Raw genomic sequence first — 22471 nt, 5'->3', positions numbered from 1 at the left:
AACTAGCAGAAAAGAGAAAACAGGCAAAATTACGTTAGCTAAAAAATCCGAATGAAATCACCACACAAAAGTTTGTAGATATTAGGCGGGAAACTTCCAAAACTTTTGGAACAAAGATTTTTTGAAAACTAAAATTAAGGAACTTGAAGATAATAGTAAAAATAAAAACGTTCGTGACATCAACGAATTTAAGGGGATCAACGAATTTAAGAAAGGCTACCAACCTCGTGCTTATATATTAAAGAAAGCTGACGGAACAATTTTCACTGATACAGATAGCATCTTAAATAGAAGGAAAGATTTCTTTAACGATTTGCTGAACATGCAGCCAAAAACTAATGTGCGTGGAAAAAAGGAGATACACACCGCAGAACCATATATTTCAGAACCCAACCGAATAGAAGTAGAAAAAGCTATAAAGAAATTAAAGAAACACAAATCTCCGGGTGTAGATGAAATTTCGGCTGAGTTAATTTTAGCTGCCGGCGAAAAATTGTGGAACAAGGAACACAAACTCATTCTCCTTATCTGGAACACGGAAGAATTGCCACAAGAGTGGAAAGAATCAATCATTGTTCCAATCCACAAGAAAGGCGACAAAACTGACTGCAATAATTATCGAAGCATTTCTCTTCTGCTAACATCCTATAAAATGCTTTCATATATTCTATTAGCAAGATTGACCCCACGCAGATGAAATTATTGGAGATCAGTGCGGATTTAGACGAAATCTATCAACTATCGACCAAATATTTACCATTAGCCAAATACTCAAAAAGAAGTGGGAATACAATCCTCGGGTACATCAACTATTTATTGATTTTACAAAGGCTTACGACTCGGTTCGAAGAGAAACATTATACAACGTTCTTACAGACTTTGGGATACGAAGAAAGTTAATTAAATTACTTAAGATATGTTTAAATGAATCCCAAAGTAAAGTGCCACGGTAGGAAAATTTTGTCCACGAGCTTTCACGTCGAAAATAGCCTGAAACAAGGAGATGGGTTTTCACCATTATTATTCAACTTTGTTCTCAAATACGCTATAAGGAAAATCAAAAATAGCAAACAGAACCTAGAGTTGAACAGTATTCACCTGATTATGGCCTATGCTGATGATGTAAATTTAATAGGGGATGACAGGAGAACAATAGAAAGCAATGCAGAGGTCTTATTAAACGCTCGCAGAAAAGTAAATGCAGAGAAAACTAAATACATGGAAGTGCGTTGGGACCGTAATACAGCAAATTATGGATGTGTTAAAATTTTAGATAATACTTTTGATAAAGTGAATATCTTCAAATATCTAGGATCAATATTAACAGACGAAAATCATATTCACGAAGAACTTAAATGTCGACTAAAAGCAGATAATTCGTGTTATTATTCAGTTCAAAATCTCTTATCGTCGCGAATTCTGTCGAGGAATTTGAAACTTAAAATATATAAAACGATAATCATGTCTGTTGTTCTGTATAGTTGCGAAACATGGTCGCTTACTCTAAGAGAAGAACATAGACTGAAAGTATTTGAGAACAAAATCCTGAGACGATTATTCGAACTCAAGAGGAATGGGAATGGGGAATAGCGGAAACTTAATAACGATGAACTACATAATTTATACGGTTTACCAAACACTGTTAGATCATCAAGTCTGGAAGGCTTAGGTGGGCAGGCCATGCAGCTAGAATGGAAGAAAGTAGAAACGCTTTCAAAGTCTTGATTGTAAAGCCAATCAGAAAACGAGCATTAGGAAAGACGTAGGCGCAGATGGGAGGACAATATTAAGATGGATCTAGCACAGACAGGAATACAAAGAAGAAACTGGATCCAGTTGGCTAAGGAGAGAAGTCAGTGGAGAGCTTTCGTGAGCGTGGCATCGAACCTCCGCCTTCCATAAGCCATAGAGTTAGTTAGTTTATTACTTTTAAGGAATGTATGTTAGTTTTGTATGAAAGAACGAAAAATTTATATACTCGTACCATATATATTATACTGGGTGTTTCAAAACAATAGACAACGTTTGAGAGGTGATTCCTGACACGAAGATAAGACAGAAAATACTGTATAGACCAACCTGGATGCACAAATGCTTCCTTTCAGAGTTATAGTCTGCCGAAAACATGAAAAAATTAAGTTTAAAGGTTCATAACTAAGGTTCCAAAACTATGACCTACCGCAGTCGGGTCAAGACATCACGGAGAAATTTGTATGTGAACAATCCAAATATCCATATTTAAGAATGCTTCGGTACTTACACACCATTTTTTATAAAGGAAGTTTGACTACCGTCAATTACGAGGGTGGTTCAATAATTATTGTCCCTGACCTATAAGCAATATTATTTTTTCAAAAAGTCTCCTTTCATAGTAATGCACTTCTTCCACCTATGCTGTAAAGCCACTATACCAGCTTCAAAGAAAGTCTCTGGCTGAGCCGTGAGCCATTCCTCCACAGCTTCAATAACAGCTGCGTTTGAGTGACACTTCTTCCCCTTGAGGTGCTCCTTCAACTTTGGGAACAAATGAAAGTCACTAGGGACGAGGTCGGGTGAGTAGGGAGGATGTTTCAACACATCAAAACCAGCAGCATGGATTGCGGCACCAGTTAGATGGCTTTTGTGGGCCGGAGCATTATCTTGGTGGAACAGCACTGTTCTCTGCAACATTCCGCGCCGTTTTTCCTTGATTGCTTCGCGTAACTTAGGGATTAGGGCTGCGTAATAGGCCCCCGTGATAGTGTGTCCAACCTCCAGGTAGTCAAAAAGGAGCACCCCTTTCGCATCCCAAAATTGTGGCATAACCTTGCGTGCTGATGCTTGCACCTTGAACTTGCATGGGGGGAGGCGAACTGCTGTGCCAGAGTTGGCGTGGGTCAATGAAAACTTGACCCACGACCCACTGACCCACCACCCATCGTGACCCACGGCCCACTGACCCACGACCCACTGACCCACGACCCACCATGACCCACTCTGACCCACGGCCCACCATGACCCACCACCCACGGTGACCCACTCTGACCCACCACCCACCGTGAACCACTCTCATCCACTTTAACCTACTCTGACTCACCAAAATCCATCGTCATCAACTCTGAACACGATCCACGGCCTCTTCTAAACTGACTAAAGAGTTTACACTTGTAATAAAACAAGACTGTGAAATTGTCACTAATCGGAGTTTGAATTTCTAGTCAATCGCTCAAGCACCACTGTTACAATAACAGTGGATCTGACCTTTACGATATAAAATGGTAAAGTGTTAGTCAGTGAGGAAATTGAAACAGTTCGAGGAGGGGGGAAATTAGTGTGTGCCTAAAATATACTTGTACTAAGAGAGTATTCTTTCAAGTGTTAATTTCTGTACGCATTCCACAAGAAACTTCTATTCGCAGGAAAATACCTCTGTACAATGTGGAAAAGGTTATGGTTTTCAGTTCACAGTATTTTTCTCACAAAAGACTTGAAAAATCAGTTGTTCATAGGGTATAAAGGTGCTCTGTTACCCTCTGTGAGAGCATCTCCATAAATTATGCTCATAATTGTAATTTGTGTAATCACTAAAACACCACTTTAAATTTAAGTTACAAATATGCATAATTGCAATTATTATGAATATTTATTCAAAGTAGTTTACCTAAAGCAAAGAAGAGACTTAGTAAAAATTAGATACAAAGTTGAATAACACAAATAAGCCATTAGTAATACAAGTATACATTTTCCGTAACACGTAATTTTCCACCTTAAAACAAATCTGAAATCGGATTTATTTCCTGTTGGTAACTTTTTGGCGGTAAATCATCCGCAGTGGAATGATGTCCATCCTTCAGCCAAGAAATAACTATCTCGTCTACTTTGAGCTTGTCTAGAGGTGGGCCATTAACATTGATAAGCAACAAGTTATACAAAGTTTGAGCACTTAGTGTATTTCTAATATTAGTCATCTGTAAATTCATAAGGGGAAATTCCCGTTTGCACTCTGTCGTGGAAATTGGTAATATTTCTACACGATTTCTGCAACTTCTCATCGACAATCTACTTGTTAGACTTAAGTCTGATATCGATTTTTCTTGGTTAGGTTTGAAATACTCAGCAAGAAGTATCATCTCTCTATCACCATACAACATCTTTTCCATATCGACCATGTCAGTTGGTAATTTCGACCATGTAGAACAGAAACTTCATCTACCACGCCTTTGATGGGGAATCTTGTGAATAAATTATCAATTAAAACCTGATAAACTGATGATTTCTTATTTGTTTATAAATTTAATTTTTGTAATTACACATGAAGGTTTGATACCATTACCAAGTTCCCTCCACCGTCTAGAAAGCGAAAGGGAACGAGGTTCCTGGTAAGTGTTCAGAGTTGAATGGGAATTTCCCTCCTTCTTCAGCTTCAATTACCACACTGCTGTTTGCCATGTGCCAAATTACGATGAATTTCAATTAAATTATCATAGTATAATTATTTCCTTGTTGAATTATCAATACTTTTCAGTGGAAAAAAGGATGAAATTTCAAAGTTCCAAATCAAAGTAAGTAGACCAACGTAAAGGGAGAAAAAGTGTAAAATTTTCCATACAATCATGCGTACAATCTAAACTTCAAATTTCCGTGTAATTAAACTTACAGTACAAATTGTATGCCTATTTTTCTCACAACTTTATGGGTTGATTGCCCTGTGCTGTAAGCGCTCCATGTAATAAACATAAGCTTCAGCAATTATTATAGCAGAAAGCAATGGATATATGAAGCCAAGCACTGTATATTTTTGTTTCTAATGTTTTTTCTTAAATAACATCGATCGTTTTTGATCATTTTTACAAACCAACTCACTACCAATTTTCCATATATAGAAAGTCCCCCCCCCCCACATAAAGGAGAATTTAAAAAAAATGTTAGGACACACACTGTTTATTTTCAATAAAGAGTTAATACACTGAATTTCATCTCCGTAAGTTTAACGGCTTGCGAGATACTCATTTTTTTTTTCGCAAAAATTCGGATCCTCACTACCTCCTTAGGATATTATGCATTATAATAAAAGCAATATAACATCCCAATTTGGATTAAGGCCTAACTATATACCAAAAGTAATTTCATTTGACTTTGCAATTTGACCGTGATGATCAGGCACACATAGTTACGTTCATTTTTTTATATAATAATTTATATATTATAGTGATTCAAAAATGTATTTTTTCCAGTAGTTAGCTCTAAAAACTCACAGGTCTCGAAAGCCAAGTAGTAGTGTAAGTCCTATTGCTATTATTACTATTAAAATATCAATATCCAAAAGTGCCTGAAGTTCTTTTTTCACTTGGTTAGATATATTCACCTCAGGTAAGTAGACAGAAACTAGTGAAAAAGAGAGGGAAATGAAGGTCTTGAAAGTAAAACGGAGACAAATTTACCAGTCCTCAGAAGATACTGTCTACAATACAGTGAGCAGAGAGGGTCGGTAGATCATACTGAGTCGGTGGGTCGCAGTGGGTCATGGTGGGTGGTGGGTCACAGTGGGTCACGGTGGGTGGTGGGTCACATGCTGCTGACCCACGACCCACTGACCCACCCAGAAAACTTGACCCACCGACTCACTGACCCACTCCATCTCTGTGCTGTGCCACCACTTCATGCTATGCCGTTTGGATTCGGGATCATAGTTGTGGAGCCACGTCTCATGCACTGTCACAAATCTATCACAGAACTGTTTTAGGTCTGCCCCCATAACCTCCAAACCAGTCCTTGAACATTGAACTCTGTCTTTCTGATGTTCACAAGATAACATTTTTGGTACCTATCGCGCTGACACTTTTCAGAATCCGAAGCGTTCATGCACAATGGTTTCCACTAAGCCTACGGAGATGTGCATGATGTCTGCTAACTGTTGCACCGTGATTCGACTGTCTGCTATAATCGTATCATGCACAGCATCAATGTTTTCTGCGGTGCATGCTGTTGTTGGAGGACCAGCACCAGGGGCATGTTGACAGCTTTCCGTGCCGCAACGGAAGTCGCGGCACCAGTTCTTGACCATCTGGTAGGAAGGAGCCCCATCACTCAACACACTGATCATGTTCTCATGAATCTCCTTTGGGCTTAACCCATTTTTCTGCTGGTACTTGATGACAACTCGTTGTTCGTTTTTTTTCCATTTTTCAAGCTAGGTACCACCTCTCACACCTGAAACGACAAAAAAGAATATTAATATAGCAGCTATGGTTCTGAAATTTAGCACATAGGCATCTAAGACATTAGGCTACAATATCCCCCATAAGCCATCCCAGCTCAAGTATTTAAATATGCCGGGGACAATAATTATTGAACCACCCTCGTAATTTCAAGTGCTCACCGGTATCACTCATAGTTGAGGAGAGTGGATATGTGCCGGCCGGCAACTCCGTATGACGTGCGTTTCCTGAAACTGGTTAGCACTGGTGACGAAAGTGAATGTTTTACCGAAATCCGAATGCACAAAAACGGTGGTTGAGAAAGAGAGAACTTCCAGAACCGGTCGTTAAACGGGGTATTTTCGAGCAGAAAGTCATACTATATGTGTGGTAGAACTACGAGGAGTAGAGGTCGTTCTTATCAGTCGTATTATCAATGCCGACTTTTATTCAAAACAATTCTACAGGATGTTTGCTCTCTTCCCCAAAATTATCCTACGTCAATGAACCGAAAACGCACCCTGCTGCAACAAGAATAATAAAAACCGCAACTTGATAGTATCGAACTTTATAACATGAAACATAGCCTATAATTTTGACCTTATCTTTTTGAATTATTGCCTATTTCGGCCCATGGGGCGTACTTCCTGAAGCCATGATCAAGGAGCTGGACTGGAGATTACTGTGCAGAAGATCACCAACCAGCAGGAGGATGTTTGATTTGATTTGATTTGATTTTTAGTTTAGCATCCATTTCGACAGCGAAGCTGTGTGAAACGTGGACCTACAGTCTAACATTGGATCCGAACCATATGAGCTCGCGCCGGGAATCAAACTCGTATCTTCTATGCCAAAGGCGCGTATGGTAACCTCTTAGCCATTAGTGAGCTCTATCAGGAGGTGGAAACGGCAGTGAACGACTTCTTTGTTTCTAAGGACAATACGTCGTTTCGATGTGGGCACGAGGAATTTGCAGAAATTTGCTGCAGACAGTTCAAAGTCAAGATCTATACTTCGAATCATAACCTGATTTCATTGTAGTATGATAAGTGCAGGCATGGTGTGTACTAAGATATTGCAAGGCGGATGACTCAGTGTGCCAATGAATATGTTTTTGAAAACTCGGAAACATCTATTCTCAAGACGCGTAAAATTGTTTATTTTCCATATAAAATCAAATATAATATTTTTAAAAATATCTCTTTATTGAATACGTTTCATTTACTTGTAATATTGTAATAGTGTTTCTGTTAAAGATTGAATGCTGATTCCAAAAGAGAAGAATGATTCAATGTTATTATTACATTTCCTTGAAGCTTTTCTAGGTGGATGTAATTCTGATTCTGAAAGAGAGATAGAAAGGGAGAGAAAGACAGAGAGAGAGAGAGGCTTTCGAACGAAGTCAAGAAGATAGATAAAAAGACAAAGATGTCAAAGAAAATTTTTGTTGAAATAATCTTCCCTTCTGTCTTCAATTCTCTCAATTCTTCCTCTTCCTCTTGAGTTGTTTCTCAATCTACTTTCCGTCATTGTTTTGATTTCTCTCCCCTGTCCAAAATTCCTACCACTTCACTTATCAAAATATTCCAATAGCAGAAGAACCAAACGAGCGAATGGATGGTAGTTGGTTTTCCTTGCGAAGGATTCCCTCTTTTCTCAACAAACGGTTAGACAAGGAGAATGGAAAATAACACAACCAGAACAGAAAGAAAGAAAGAAAAAAACTACTCAATAGTGAATAGTGTATGTGTGGGATGTGAAATTTTCCTTGAATTGCAGAGGGCGTTAGTTATGATTGGAGCATCAAGCAGCTAACTTCTTTTTTTTTTTTCGGTACGATGGAAAGAAACAGAGGGAAGAGTGGGGTTGATAGGAGCTTGGGTAGATATGAGAACCAATTTCATTCTATCAAGGTCTCTCAGAATTTAATAAAAAATGCTTTATTCTTGGAACGTAATCAGTGATAATTCGATTGGGCTTTGGCACCAGAAGACGTAAGGGCTAGGGGAATTTCTATTTTAAGATTATATATATATATATATATATATATATATATATATATATATATATATATATATATATATATATATATATATTTGATGTGTTTATTCGTCTGTCGTTTCCTCTTCAAGCCGGGAAAGTTCGAGTGAATTAGGGGAATTCTTTTGTCCTTTAAATTGGTATGAACAGAATGTTCCCAAGGATAAGACGACTGAGTTCTCACCCCAAGTTTATTTATACAGGAATCAAATTCAGGTCAAGCTCAAGGAAGCTTAGTTCATGCTGTAATTTTATGGAATAGCAGCGACCTTACACAACTTGTTCGGTAGAAACTAAACGCCATCGGTTTCAAGAATTTTGTAGTAATCATCTTAACACCATCATACGCTTATGAGATGTGAGTAATTCAGTTGATATTGGTTGCTTACGTCTGCTTGTCTCCATCCGTATGCTTCATATAATCAGTATTCATCTAATATGTAATTTATTAAGATCAATTACTGGGATAGGACTACATGAGTTAAACTACCCTCTTATATCAAGATAACATTCAACTATTGACTTGGTATTATTATTATTATTATTATTATTATTATTATTATTATTATTATTATTATTATTATTATTATTATTATTATTATTATTTATATTCCGGATTTTGTATAGAACTGAATAGGTAAAGAGTACAGAGTTTCCCATATGTAAATTTTTTACCATCATAATCTTACAAATTGAGATCAGTATACTTTATGTACATTCCACGTTCTGGGTATCTATTGGAAATTTAATAATAAATTTGTATTATTACAGTATTTTTGGAAGTATATTAAGCGTTTGTTTTTCTGGTGGTACTTTATGGTAAGCAGTATCAGCATCTTTCCTCTTAAGTTGGTAAAAATATTATTTTCTCCAGTCCTAATTTGCAGTTTCAGTTTATATCTTTTGATGTAATTAAGAAGTAATGCGATATATATGGATGGTAACTCATTCTAATTTCTTCCACTGACTTGGATTTTACGTTTGCGTTAGAAGCCAATCAGAACTGTAGACCAACGTATTCTAGGTGAGTAACGATACTTCTTTCTTTGTTCAGGAAAAGAGCATTGAGGTTCACTAAAAATTACTGATTCGCCATACTACAGTTAATAATTTCACCATCATTATTAAACTAGTGACTAGCAACAACGCAGAAGATAAGAACGTAATGTTCGAAATGCCAATAAGTGTGACACATTGTGGGGTGAAGGGGCCGCGGTGGCTCAGTGGTAGAGCGTTCACCTCTGGTGCTAGGGGTCTCGGGTTCAAACCCTGCTCCCGCCAAGTGAACTTTGTGGTGGACAAACACCGTGTGCGTGGGTTTTCTCGGGGTTCTCCCGTTTCCTCCCACTTTCTTCATTCCACCATTTCATTCATTACTCATTATCACAGTCTCCTTTAGCCTAACCGGCATAACCGTGGGACGTAAAACTCAAAGATTTCATTTCATTTCATTTTCATTGTGGGGTGAAACATGTTGCTACATGCTTTTCAGGTAGACCTTCTCTATCCTCAAACACTACACATAACATTCAATTAATACATAACTACCATTTAAGTTGTATTTAACTCACGTTAGTTTCGATACCAGATCCACTAGCGTGCGCAGGAGATTGGGAATGTGGGTGCCAGACTCACAGCTCGGAATTATTCCAAAACCTGATCGAAATTATGCTAGATTCGGTCAAATTATGCTAGATCCTCATAATTACTAATTCAGGAGTTTTAAAAGAAAAAAACGAAGTTGAGATTCGATAACGTAACTTAAAATACGCAGAGCGCAAGGATGCGTGGATAGAACTCAATACTTCACGCACCAAAGCTTTAACTCAACTAAGCTAGTGCAGTCGTTGCCAGACTCAATGGCGTACCGGTATATATCGTATAAATGAATACAAAGTGTTTGTTTACAATTTTGAAAGAAAATTACCTCGCAGCATAAGCGGAGTTGGGAATTGTCTGCTGGGGGGGGGGAGCAAATTTTTGGTCGGTCTCGGACCTTTCATTTCAGGAATAAAGATGGTCATGAAGTCAGAAATAAAGATGGTGAAGTTGTCAAAAAGTTGGGGGGTGAATGACCCCCATAGCTCCGCCCATGCCTCGCAGTTAAAGGATTAGTAAACTCTGGGTGGAGCCACAAAAAAAGAAAGAAAAATCCCAAAGCCGTTTCTAACTTACTTCGGAAAATAAGACTGGCTGTATGGTTTACCGACTGTATGAATCAATGGAAGAGAATACATTTCTGCCATACTTTTTCTTCCCACGACCAACTTCTTTGTCATCTCCAGGTTTTACGGCTTTTTGATAAACTTGCAGAAATTATGCTAAATTTGGGCAGGATGCTAAAAACAAGATGCTAGATGCTAAAGACATGCAAATTATGCTAGATCTAGCATCATTATGCTAGATCTGGCAACGCTGGTGCCAGATCTAAAGTGCCACCATATGGAATGTCGTCCTCTCCCCCTCTTTCCCCTAAGAAAAGATAGCGTCATTGCACCCGACGCTGCGTCGGGACGCACGGCACACATGCAGACGGGAAATAATTTACACGTAATCTCTTCTCAGTTTGTAATAATTCTACATTAAAAAAGTTTGTCTAATGGGGGTGCCAAGACACCCATGGCACCCACGTTGCGCACGCCTATGACCAGATCCTATTCGAATATGCAAACTCACACATCTTTGTGCATTGGAACCGCACGGTCCGTTGATGAAACATACCATTTTCCTTTCTACGAAGCAAAACCCTACAAGATGATCGATTTTATGTCCTTTGATAGCAGTGAGTTTATATTTTATATATATATATATATATATATATATATATATATATATATATATATATATATATATATTGAAAAGGTTTTAAACAGAAATATATTTCGATTTTAATGTATTTTTATTACTGAATTGAAGTAATCACTTAGAGAACATTATAAATGATGATAATAATATTGATTGTTGAAAACTCAACAATGACATACATGAATCTGAAAAATCCTTAAAATAAAATCCCGACTATACTCGTACTCGCAATAGAACCAATATTATCTATGGATCGTGTGAAAATAATCAAGCAACTGCAGTTGAATAACCAAAATAAACACAAAACAGTGCTCAAAATACTTAGAAAACTGTTCATATTTTATGGACTTTGTGATTAGTCCAAACCTCAGACAAAAACAAACTGGAATGTTGAACGAAGAAGATTGTAGTGACATATACCAGAAAGACACGTAAACAACAACTTCAACAGCACTATCTAGCGCAGACATACAGAAATATGGGAAAACGAGCATAATTATAATCAAGTACGAGTATATTCGGGATTACATTGTTTTGCACAAAATTAAACACTCGAGTATTATCGAGCTGTGTTCGTGATTTGAGGTAGGGAAATTTAGTAGGTAAATTTATCAAAAAAGGAAAATTTTCGATAAAACGTGAAAATCCAGGGAAATTTTCGCGCTGAATGCTTGACTAATATAAATGGTTAAATGTTTCTTTTATCTTCAAAAATTAACCAATACAATTGCAATAGTGTGTGTGTGTGTGTTGAAGGTAGCATAATTTGCACTCATTGTTGACTAGGTGTATTCTTTTGTAAATAATAATAATAATAATAATAATAATAATAATAATAATAATAATAATAATAATAATAATAATAATAATAATAATAAAGTTTGAAAAAATAGAAGCAAAAAACAAATGAACGAAACAAATGTGGTTGGAACTTCCTTTAATATAACCAAATTAATGTTATCACATAACTTCTGTTATAGGAATTGGACACTCAACAATCTAGGGAAATTTTGGTAAGAAAAGGGAAAATTTTGTGTCACTCGAGGAAAATTTTCTTAATGAAACCTATGAACACTGTAATCGAGCTTTTGGGGTAAGAGGTTAAAGTGAGATCAATGATACCGTTAGTGCGTTCGGTGTTCTCCAACTGGGAGTCAAACCTGGATAATTCGTGAAAATCTTAGATATTTATGTTCAGGTTGATACAGTTGATATTGACAATTTAATTCTAAAAATATGGGTCGAAATTTTTGTCCATCTTCTTCAATAAAATACTTTTGTTCTAAATATATTTTTTTCTCGAGTAATAAATCAATATGTTAATATTTCTTACTGTAGATAGCAATCTTTTACTTTCATATTAAATAAACAACACATTTGACTGACTCAGTATTAGTGGACACTTCAGTATCGGCGACATTTATTTCTTCCAGCTCAATAATCTAAATTAATGCAGCACGCAAAGATTATTATCAAGCTAATATTTATTTTTAAAAAGTACACAAACAAACTAGTAATGTTGTAGATTGTAGAAACGAGTAATTTTCTTTAATTTGTAATAGCATTGTCTTACACGCTACCAAATTCGCTGTGTATCATAAAGCTCGAAGATTTTCCTTGAATATTACTTTTAAAACTGATGTTCGAGATGAATTTATTCTATCACTATCGAATGATTTTAATCCCAATGTCGTAGTGATTTGGGACAATCGCACAGAACTTCTATACCATATTGTATCAAAATTTAATATTTTTTTAAAAAAATCTTGTCTCTTTATAAAAATTCGGGAGGGGTTAAATTCACTTCCTCGTGGAACACATTTTTAAACTAGATAAATTCACCTTTACATTATGACAAGCTTAAACCTCAAGCAGTGGGCGATTAGAAAGGTCAAAGAGAGTACATGTCACATTGCACTTAAAATCAATCATTTGGGTGAAGGTTATGCGAGATAATTATTTCTTTTATCATCATACTATTTTAGTAAGAAAACTTATAAATCTTGGAAAACTTACCTCCCTTTTTAACATAGTTATCATTGACCGAGATTTTTGTCGAAATCTAATCATATTTACGTAGTTATCACCCGAAAAATGATTCATTATGTATATATATAAACTTGCAACATGAGGAGCATTTACCCCTTTCTCTTGATGAATTGCAAAGTCAAATTATATGGTTATGTATAAAAGTTCGGGGAAAACATATAGGAATTTCCACTGAAATCGGATAAGTTTTAGGATTGTTATCATCGAACAAACAGATGAACAGAAAGACACACAAGTTTTGCTTGCATAGAACAGTAGAAGCTTACCTCACTCGCTTCAATTAATATTAAAGGAAGGAAGAAAAGTTTTATGGAAAGCACAAAATATAAAGAATTATATATAGAGAAAAAATAATAAATAGCATGATATAGAGGTAATAATAAAAATCATTGGAGATAAATAATAGGAGATCATTGAAATCGTACGTGGTTTGGAATCCAATTCAAACTATAGCCCCAAGTCTCATTTATCCTCGACACTGAAAAAGGCCAATAGACTTCAATAAACTTCAATAGACGAATTATCAGTAAATGGTTTAAAGTGATCTTTTTTTAAGGAAATTTACAACCACTCAAGACAGGATTTAGTATATAATAAGCAAAGTTTTAATTTTGTGTAACGAAGTCGGATAATTATAAGACTTCGCATAACAGGATTTCATATAAACAGGAAATTTATACTAATAGAATTTCACTGTCTGCTTTCAGCAATGCTTTACGTCCTTACCACATTCTGAGCCTCCACTGTAAATTTAATTATTTAGCATTGTTGTTATGGTGTCTTTTTGGGGGAACCCTTAATCAGTCAGCAGAGCGTTAACATTTCATTGGGCAGGAAGACAAAGCAGAGGCCTAGAGTTGGAATGAAAATAGGAAGTGTTCGAGGAATGGAAGCATCTCAACTTGTTTACGCAGTGACTTGGTGTAAACATACTCTATTGTTGACGTTCTCTTAGCGAAGCTAATTGTAGCTTTCAGCTGTGTTGCCAAATAGTCTCAGAGCCCATGCACGTGGAACAGAAAGCAGAATTTCCAATGTTGATCACTTAGGAAAAGAGACACTCAAAGGAGGTCAATTGCTAGTCAAGTCAAACATGTATTACTAGGAATACACTTCAAAAAGTCCTAAGTAGTAATTTTTGTTTGTTTTTTTACGAATGCCTCAAAACTAAACAAAAATGATGCTCAGAATATTCTACAAAATTACTAATTGTATTACTCGAAATACTGATTCGTTGGCATCATGTTGAAAGTACAATCTTCGACTGAGCATAAGGGAAGTCATCTGCACATTTTGTTAAAATAAGCAATTATGTACCCGCGATATGCCTTAGTAATGAATTTCTTGGTATATTTCAAACTATCTCTGCTTACTTAGTCAAAGTTTGAGAAAATAAAAGCCAGTGTCGATAAATTTCATTTTTAAAATTTAATGTCCCACGGTTGTGCATTCGATCTAAGATATACTACAATAGTAAGATGGATGATAATAGCGGAGTGAAGAAGTGGTAGGAAACGAGAAATCTCAGTGGAGGAACGAGAAATCTCAGGGAAAAGCACTTGCACGGAATTTATCCAAAACAAAGAACACTTGGTGGGATGAATAAACTAATATTTCATTTTTTCTTCCCTAACAACAAACTGAAACCTGGGTCAATTTTAATTTTCCTGGGCAACAATATTTGTTCCTTGAAAAGGAACTCATAAAATATCACTAATACTTGCAAATATTCCAAAATTAGAAGTAAATATTAAATATAATATATATTACACAATATTTACTGTATATTGCATATTATATACGGTCTTTAGAGTTTCTAAAATTCAGTAACAACAACTTCCATATTTTCAAAATGTAATTGATAAAGACAAATAAACAAGAAACTTATATTGATAAAGAGAGCAGAGGCTTCTGAAGTACATGGAAAAAATCATTACTGAAAAGTATATTTGGTGTAAAACTTACATTTTGAGATATCTAAGTTTATTAGATACATCAAAAACACTTCTGAGACAAATGTAGTAGAAAATGTTCAATTTTCAGCATATTCTACAAAACGTTGCAAAAGAGGAAATACTGATAGTACTTTATCAATTAATTTATAGACGAACATTGTTTAGTTAAACTTTTACGAACCTTGAATAAATTTATGACGTATTAACAAATAGTCATGCAACATTAAATCAAACATACAAAATAAAATATCAGTTCCCATAAACGATAGACGTAGAATAAGCATTTTTCAAGATAATAATTTTTCAAAATATTTCAAAATATTTCTTTGTTTTTGTAAGAAAACGTTTGAGCTTTACGATAAACATTTCCTCAAGACATTCCTATCAATATTACACTAACATTACAGTATCCCATAACAATCGCCCCTAAATGATATTTCTCGTAGTTAAGATATACAGTAGCTGTCTTACGACTGAGAACGATAGACAAAACTTATTTCACAAAAATAGATCATATCTTCATCCAACTAAGCACATTGAGCTTTGTGTAAAATCTCTTTCAATCGAGAATACGTACACTCTGTACGTTACTTGGTGATTTATCCTATCACTTTACAGAATTCATTTCTATGATTTTATTTTCTGATTGCTACATGCTAACAATATATTATGTTATTGTTCGCAAGTAGCAGTCACAAAATAATATCATAGAAATGAATGCTGTGAAGTGATAGGAAAATCACTGATAACATACAGAGTGTGTACGTAGTAACATAATCTATGGATTTGCATTTCCAAATTAACTGGGAGTATTCTATAAGATTAGAATAAATTTTATAACATTAACATTTATATTTCCCCCAGGTTACTAGTTTAACTGAGTAATGGTAAGATGATATTTGATACAATAGCCATTTCTCTCTTTTTTTAGACATTCAAACTATGCTATGCATAAGTGTCGTAAGTATTATAGAAGGTTTGTTTGTGGATAGGTAACAGAGCAAAACTGGTAAGAGATATCGAGATGCGGTTTTCTGCAATCGATTAAGCTTTCCAAAGATTTGTTTTATTTCCTCCATTAATCCTCTAGTCAAACTGAAAGTGATTCGAATTAGTCATTTCCGGTATCAAAGTTTGTCACTACAGAATGAAAACGGAAACATATAGCGAGAAGAGTTTTTATTTTCTTTCAAACGATTCAAGGTCTCACGGCAATATACTATGCCTATCCACAACTCACTACTCAAAACCGGAAATGGTTCAAATTTACTAATTACTTCCAGTTTCAATACTGATTTTTGGAGAGCAAGACGGTAAATGCTATCAAGGTAAAGTTCTTTTGTAATCGATTCTGCATCCAAGGAATAGGTTTCGTGTGTGGTTATATTTATATATAAGAACCAAGAACCATATAAGAGAAATAATAAGAAATTACTAGAATTGTTTTTTTTTCGTTTTTTGCAAACGATTCAGTGTTTCAAGGCAATGTACCATGACTATCCCGAACTCTTTACCAAAACCGGAAGTAGATCAAATTTAATATTACTTCCGAATTCAATTCTGATTTTCACAGAGGAAGAGTTGTAAGTGATGTCGAGATCCAATTCTCTGCAATCGATTCACTGTCCAAAAATAGGTTCCATCTTCCTCATTAACCCTGTATTCAAACGGGAAGTGCACAAATTTAATATTGTTCCTGATTTCAATACTGATCTCTACAGAGGGAGAACAATGAAGAATACTGAAATGCTGTTTCCTGTATTCGATTTATTCATAATTTTCATCTTTTTCGTTAACCTTCTACTCAAATCGGAAATGGTTCAAATTAAGAATTTCCGGTTTCTATTCCTTTCTCCATAGTGCAAAAATGGTAAATGACATCGAGATGCATTTTTCCAACAATATCCCAAAACTAGATTCCATCTCCGTTAAGTCTCTATTTAAACCGAAATTGGTTAAAATTGATCAATCTCCGTTTCAACATTTATGACCATGAAGCAAAAATCTTAGCAGGTAGAGAGAAGTGGTTTTCTGCTAAGAGTTCAGCATCTAAAGGCAACGTACCATGAGTATTCCAAACTCTTCGAAAACCGAAAGTAGTTCAAATTTAGTATTACTTTCATTTTCAATACTGATTTCCATAGAGGAAGAATAATAAAAGATACCGAGATATAGTTTTCTGCAATCGTTTCATTGTGCCAAGAATACGTTCTGTCTTCTTCACTAACCCTCTATTCAAACCGAAAGTTGTTCAAATTTAACATTTTGGGTTTCAGTACTGATTTTCGTAGAGCAGAAATGGTAAATGATACTAGTTGCGCTTTTTGCAGTTGATTCAGCTTCCCAAGACTAGATTTCACCTTTTCCATTAATCTCATATCTAACCGAAAGTGGTTCAAATTAACCATGTCCGGTTTCAACTTTTATCGCAATAGAAAGAAATGCTTAGATCGACAAGCTGTTTCCATGCAGTTTAGGGTGTCAACCCTCATCACAATCCGCAACACTGAACAAAAACCTCTGAAGAGGTTGAAATTCACTTCTATTTACGGTTTCTATACTGGCTTCCGTAGAGCAAAAACGAAAAAAAAAAAAATTGAGATTCAGTTTTTGCAATCGATTCAGCTTCCCAAGTGTAGGTTCCATCTTTTCCTTTAATCCTTTATTAAATCCGGAAATGGTTAAAATCTATCGTAATAGGACAAAACTTCTCATGTGTAGCGAGTAATGGCTTTTCAATAATGATTCAGTGTCATTCTATCTTTGATCTTATTAATCTATTGCAACCGCTAGCTATAGATGTACTACTACAAGTTTCAGTATTGAAAATTCCCATACTTTGGAAGTTTAATGTAGTTTAACACTGTGAGACGAAAGTAACTTGTTCTTTCTTTGTTTCTTTCTCTCTATGTATGAGTGATACTGTAACAACGGTAATATATATAAATTTCCTTAAAACTTGATGCATTCTTTCTTTTGAGAGTTTGTCATCAGACTCTTTTTGCTTGCTCTGAAGTTGGTCAAAGATAAGGTGCTTAAATTGAATTTAAACAAAGTGATAAAGACATGACTTTACAAGGAAACGTTTAAGAATATCACACAATGTTGATGAAATATGCGTACATTTCTGTGAAAATTGCCAGTTATGTCTATTCCTGAGTTTACAAAATAGTTCATGATTTTTCTTAAAAGAATCTAAGATCTGAGTATAGGGGCTTGGTTGCTTGTTAGGTAGGTCGGACATGGAATTGTAGATTTGTTCCAAATAGTTAAAAATTCAATTAAAAATGTACATTCATATGTATACGAGAGCTAAATATATGCCATTAACCTTTTTGCATCTTGGTTTTCATAACTAGCAGGGAAAGGAGTTGCTAATTCAATTAATTATCAATTGATGATGATCAGAATTAACTTCAGTGTAACATCACACAACATAAATATAAAGAAGAAATATATCTTACATTGGAAAAATAAAGTTTGTAGAGCATTCTTGAGGTAAAATAAAGTAACATCTCTGGTATAATAATGTATGGACTAAAAAAAATGTCAATCATGATAGTAACGTGGAAAGCTAAGGAAATAGAATTTATGGTACAACATACAACTTGAAGTCATGTTTATTTCTCCATGTATCCTGAGATGATTTGAATATGTAAAGTAAAAAAATTAAAAAATATATTTTATGTTATATATATATATATATATATATATATATATATATATATATATATATATATATATATATATATATATATATATATATATATATATATATATTATCAGTAATATCCGTATCCACAGTTTTCTATCTCTATATCTGAAATTATAAATTTAATCGGGATTCTTTATCACCACCCAACAAATGAGTCTGCCATTTTTACTTTACAACAAAAGAAAATAAATCGTCCGCTCGCTGTCGCCTAGGTAACAGGTTCTAAATACGATTGAGTTAAAATAAAAATTCAAAGAATTTATGGTGGATAAATAGTTTATTATAACTAAAACTCCTCTAATTTAGGTAAGGTGAGTGCTAGTAATTTTTAGATTCAAAGGACGTTACTTTTCCCTTGTAAAATAACTTTAATATCTTGCTCGGCTTCGCTAAGAACTCAACGAAAGAATTCAAGGAGCACATACTCTAATTTCAATATCTCTAAACTTAAAAAATAAAACTTCTCTATGATTTCTTTGGGAATTGCGGTAACATGGAAACTAGTACTCTCTCTACTCTAGGTCCATATTCCTTGCTTTCAAAGATTGTTAAACTGCATTACAGCAACAGTCTGGCTCACACCTGGTTTGGACTCTCAACACGCAGAGAAATCCAGATAGGAAACTAACTAAAATCTTAAAGGATCGGTAAACTTAGGGAATTAGGAGTAGCAGCCATCACTAATGGTCCAGCCATTATTACGTGTATCATTTAAGACTCTAGGTAAGAAAGGTAAACCGCACACTCTAATACTTTCGTACATGAAAGTCGCAGTGTGAAAATAGAAACACCAGGCAGGCTTCACTACCACCTGACTGTACGGGGATCGAACCTAAATCGCAACCTGGATTCAAATTTCATGGGAAAAACCTCCAGCACCTGAAGATTTCAAAAACCTAAGTGTCCTGGGTTCACTCTCTCCCTAGGATCACCCCAAAAGCAAATTACTTTTCACTCTTTCTAACCATTAAACTAGAGCTCATTTAAGCCATTATTCTGACGTTGAGCTCAAAAAATCCTGCTTAATTCTTTAATTCCTACTCCTATCTCGGGAATTCACCTAAGTTATGGCCAGAGATCACATTCTCTAGCGGGACTGGAAGCCAAGGACTAACATATCCACTGGACATCCAGTAACTAAACTAAAAGGCAACTCCCGGAAAAAAAGCTTACTTGCTAATTTCCTTCGGACTGAACAGCCACCAGTATAGCCCTCTACTCTACAGGCCTCCCTAGCTGAAACAGCAAAAGCCATAAAAAATATCCGCCTTTTTATATGTTTTCCCGGGGACAGAAAAAATGAAGAAAACATTTAACTTTCCAACGGTTCAAAAAACCTCTACAGCAATGGAAAATTACTGGAAAAGCAAGCAACAAAGAGAAATCTTCAAAAACCTAGGTTCTCTACCAGGTCTATAATCAAGTGGGCGCGAGAGTAATATTCGATCTAACTAATCAAAGAAAATGATATAGGTCTATATATATATATATATATATATATATATATATATATATATATATATATATATATATATATATATATATATATATATGATATATATATATATATATATATAAATGATTGGGATCATTCTCTAATTGATATTTACATACATTTATATATTATAAACATAGTAAAATTATATATTACACTATACTTAGATTAAATAAATAATGTCAGGCCTGTCTTACTAATTAATACACACAATTATATATATATAATATTAAAATATATCATGCATAATCAAGCAAGGTAACGAAGTGCCCCTTGCAGGACTAAAAAGAAATATCAATCATGATAGTAACGTGGAAAGCTAAAGAAATAGAATTCATGGCACAACATACAACTTGAAGTCATGTTTATTTCTCCATGTATCCTGAGATGATTTGAATTGTAGAAGTAAAGTTCAATTTGTTTTTTTCCATTTCCTCTCCTTTCTTTTGAAATTGGATGTGTTTCATCTCCATGGAAAAATGAAGCTTGTTTGTCCCTCAGGATTTAATGTTTTTTCTTCTGTTTACATCTTTTCATCTTTTCATCACAATGTAAATTCTACGTATTCGGAATATATATATATATATATATATATATATATATATATATATATATATATATATATATATATATATATATATATGATATGTTTTGTGAAACGTTTGCTATGCTTATTTATTCTTTTGTTAGGTTTCAATGTTATATTGAAAGAAGTTCTAGGCATACCACAAAAACTATGCACTATTGAGGAAAGGTTTCTTGGAAGCACAAAGGAGTAAATTTAATTAAAATGTGCAACTTGTTTTCTGTTATAGCAATACATTCTTATGATCTTATTTACCTTCAATCTAATATCATTTTCTCTTAATTTTAAATATACCAAATATTCGTGCTGTATGTGAAAATATGATTAAAATTCTACCGGAATATCGAAAAAGAAATTTACATCTTTTTTATTTACTCACTTTTTGAACAAATTGCAAACGTATGAAAAATGAAAATGAAATGGAAATGTTAGTTTTACATCCCATTGGTTATACATTGTAGGATAAAGAGGACAGATGATTAATGAAGGTGAATGATTATCAACGAATTGGTGGAATGATATTGTGGGAGTAACGGCTAACTCGGAGAAACCGAATGATATGTTGCTGTCCACCACAAATTTACATTTCCTGAAGTAGAACCAGTGACCTCTTATGCTAGAGATGATCTTTCCACCAGTGAGCCACAGTACCTCCAACAAAAGGTCATCGAATGAGAAAGAAATAAACACTCAGCCAAAAATTATTAGAGTTAATCCTTATCCAAAAATTTACGGATTAAGGTTAAATAATATGTTAGACGTAATTAATGTTAATAACACAATAATAAATGTTTGAATATTGAAAATGAAATCAAGTTATCGTTAACAGTAGATGTGTATTAGCATTTACGCAGTAACCTTTAAACTGAACCTTTGATACCATCATTTTTTCAGCAACAAAAGACAACGTTTCACGATATGGCTATAATGTATATATACGTCTCTCGTTAACCCAACAAGCTTACAAATAGTTAAATGATTACCCTCATTATAGAAAATTTAAGGATATCTAGGGATTTGTTTGTTTTGAGCAGAGACTATGCTTTTGGAAACCAGTGGAACTTGGTGATACATACCACTATTTTAGAAATGAATTTCATTTTACGTATTTCACGACCGGCAACTATAAATTATTTGATTACCTGTTTCGAAGTTGGCAAATAATATTCTATTTTCCACCCTATAACAATTAATGCAAGTAGGGTTTGGTACTGCATAAATTTTGTAATTTTAAGCTTCAAATTTGTTGCGTCAAATGATGGAGAAAATTATAAATTCAATTTACTGTTCCATTATCTCCATTACCGTTTAAATTTAATTTATATGTGCACTGAAAGTAGTTTCTAGAATTTGACATTTCTTGCTAAAAACATGGTGTGCCCTAAACATTCGTACTAGAGTATTAGAGTGCAACCTTTAGTTCTTACCTTTGTATTAAGTTTAGACTTGGATGAAGAAAACAACTACATGTATCATATAGAAAGCAGTTGCAGTAAATTGATTAGTGTTGTGCTCAAAATAGAACAGCGGATTACCATCGAGTTTTTTGTGAAACTTTAAAAATAGCCGACTGAAACATTTCGAATGCTGACCGATGTATACACCGATACTCCTCAGAAGTCAAAAAGCATGGATCATCTTATGTAGTGT

General features: G+C 34.6%; 1 protein-coding gene across 2 annotated transcripts in view; it reads left to right on the top strand.

Annotated features, from left to right (window-relative positions):
• The window catches only part of LOC145693438 (uncharacterized), a 683742-nt gene that overhangs the window by 146169 nt on the left and 515102 nt on the right, over window positions 1-22471 (top strand). The window lies entirely within an intron of this gene.

Source organism: Thermobia domestica, chromosome 8 (assembly GCF_964235325.1).
Source record: "Thermobia domestica chromosome 8, izTheDome1.hap1.1, whole genome shotgun sequence".
Classification (NCBI taxonomy): domain Eukaryota; kingdom Metazoa; phylum Arthropoda; class Insecta; order Zygentoma; family Lepismatidae; genus Thermobia; species Thermobia domestica.
Note: the sequence above shows the minus strand (reverse complement) of the source record. Positions and strands in the feature narration are given on the sequence as shown.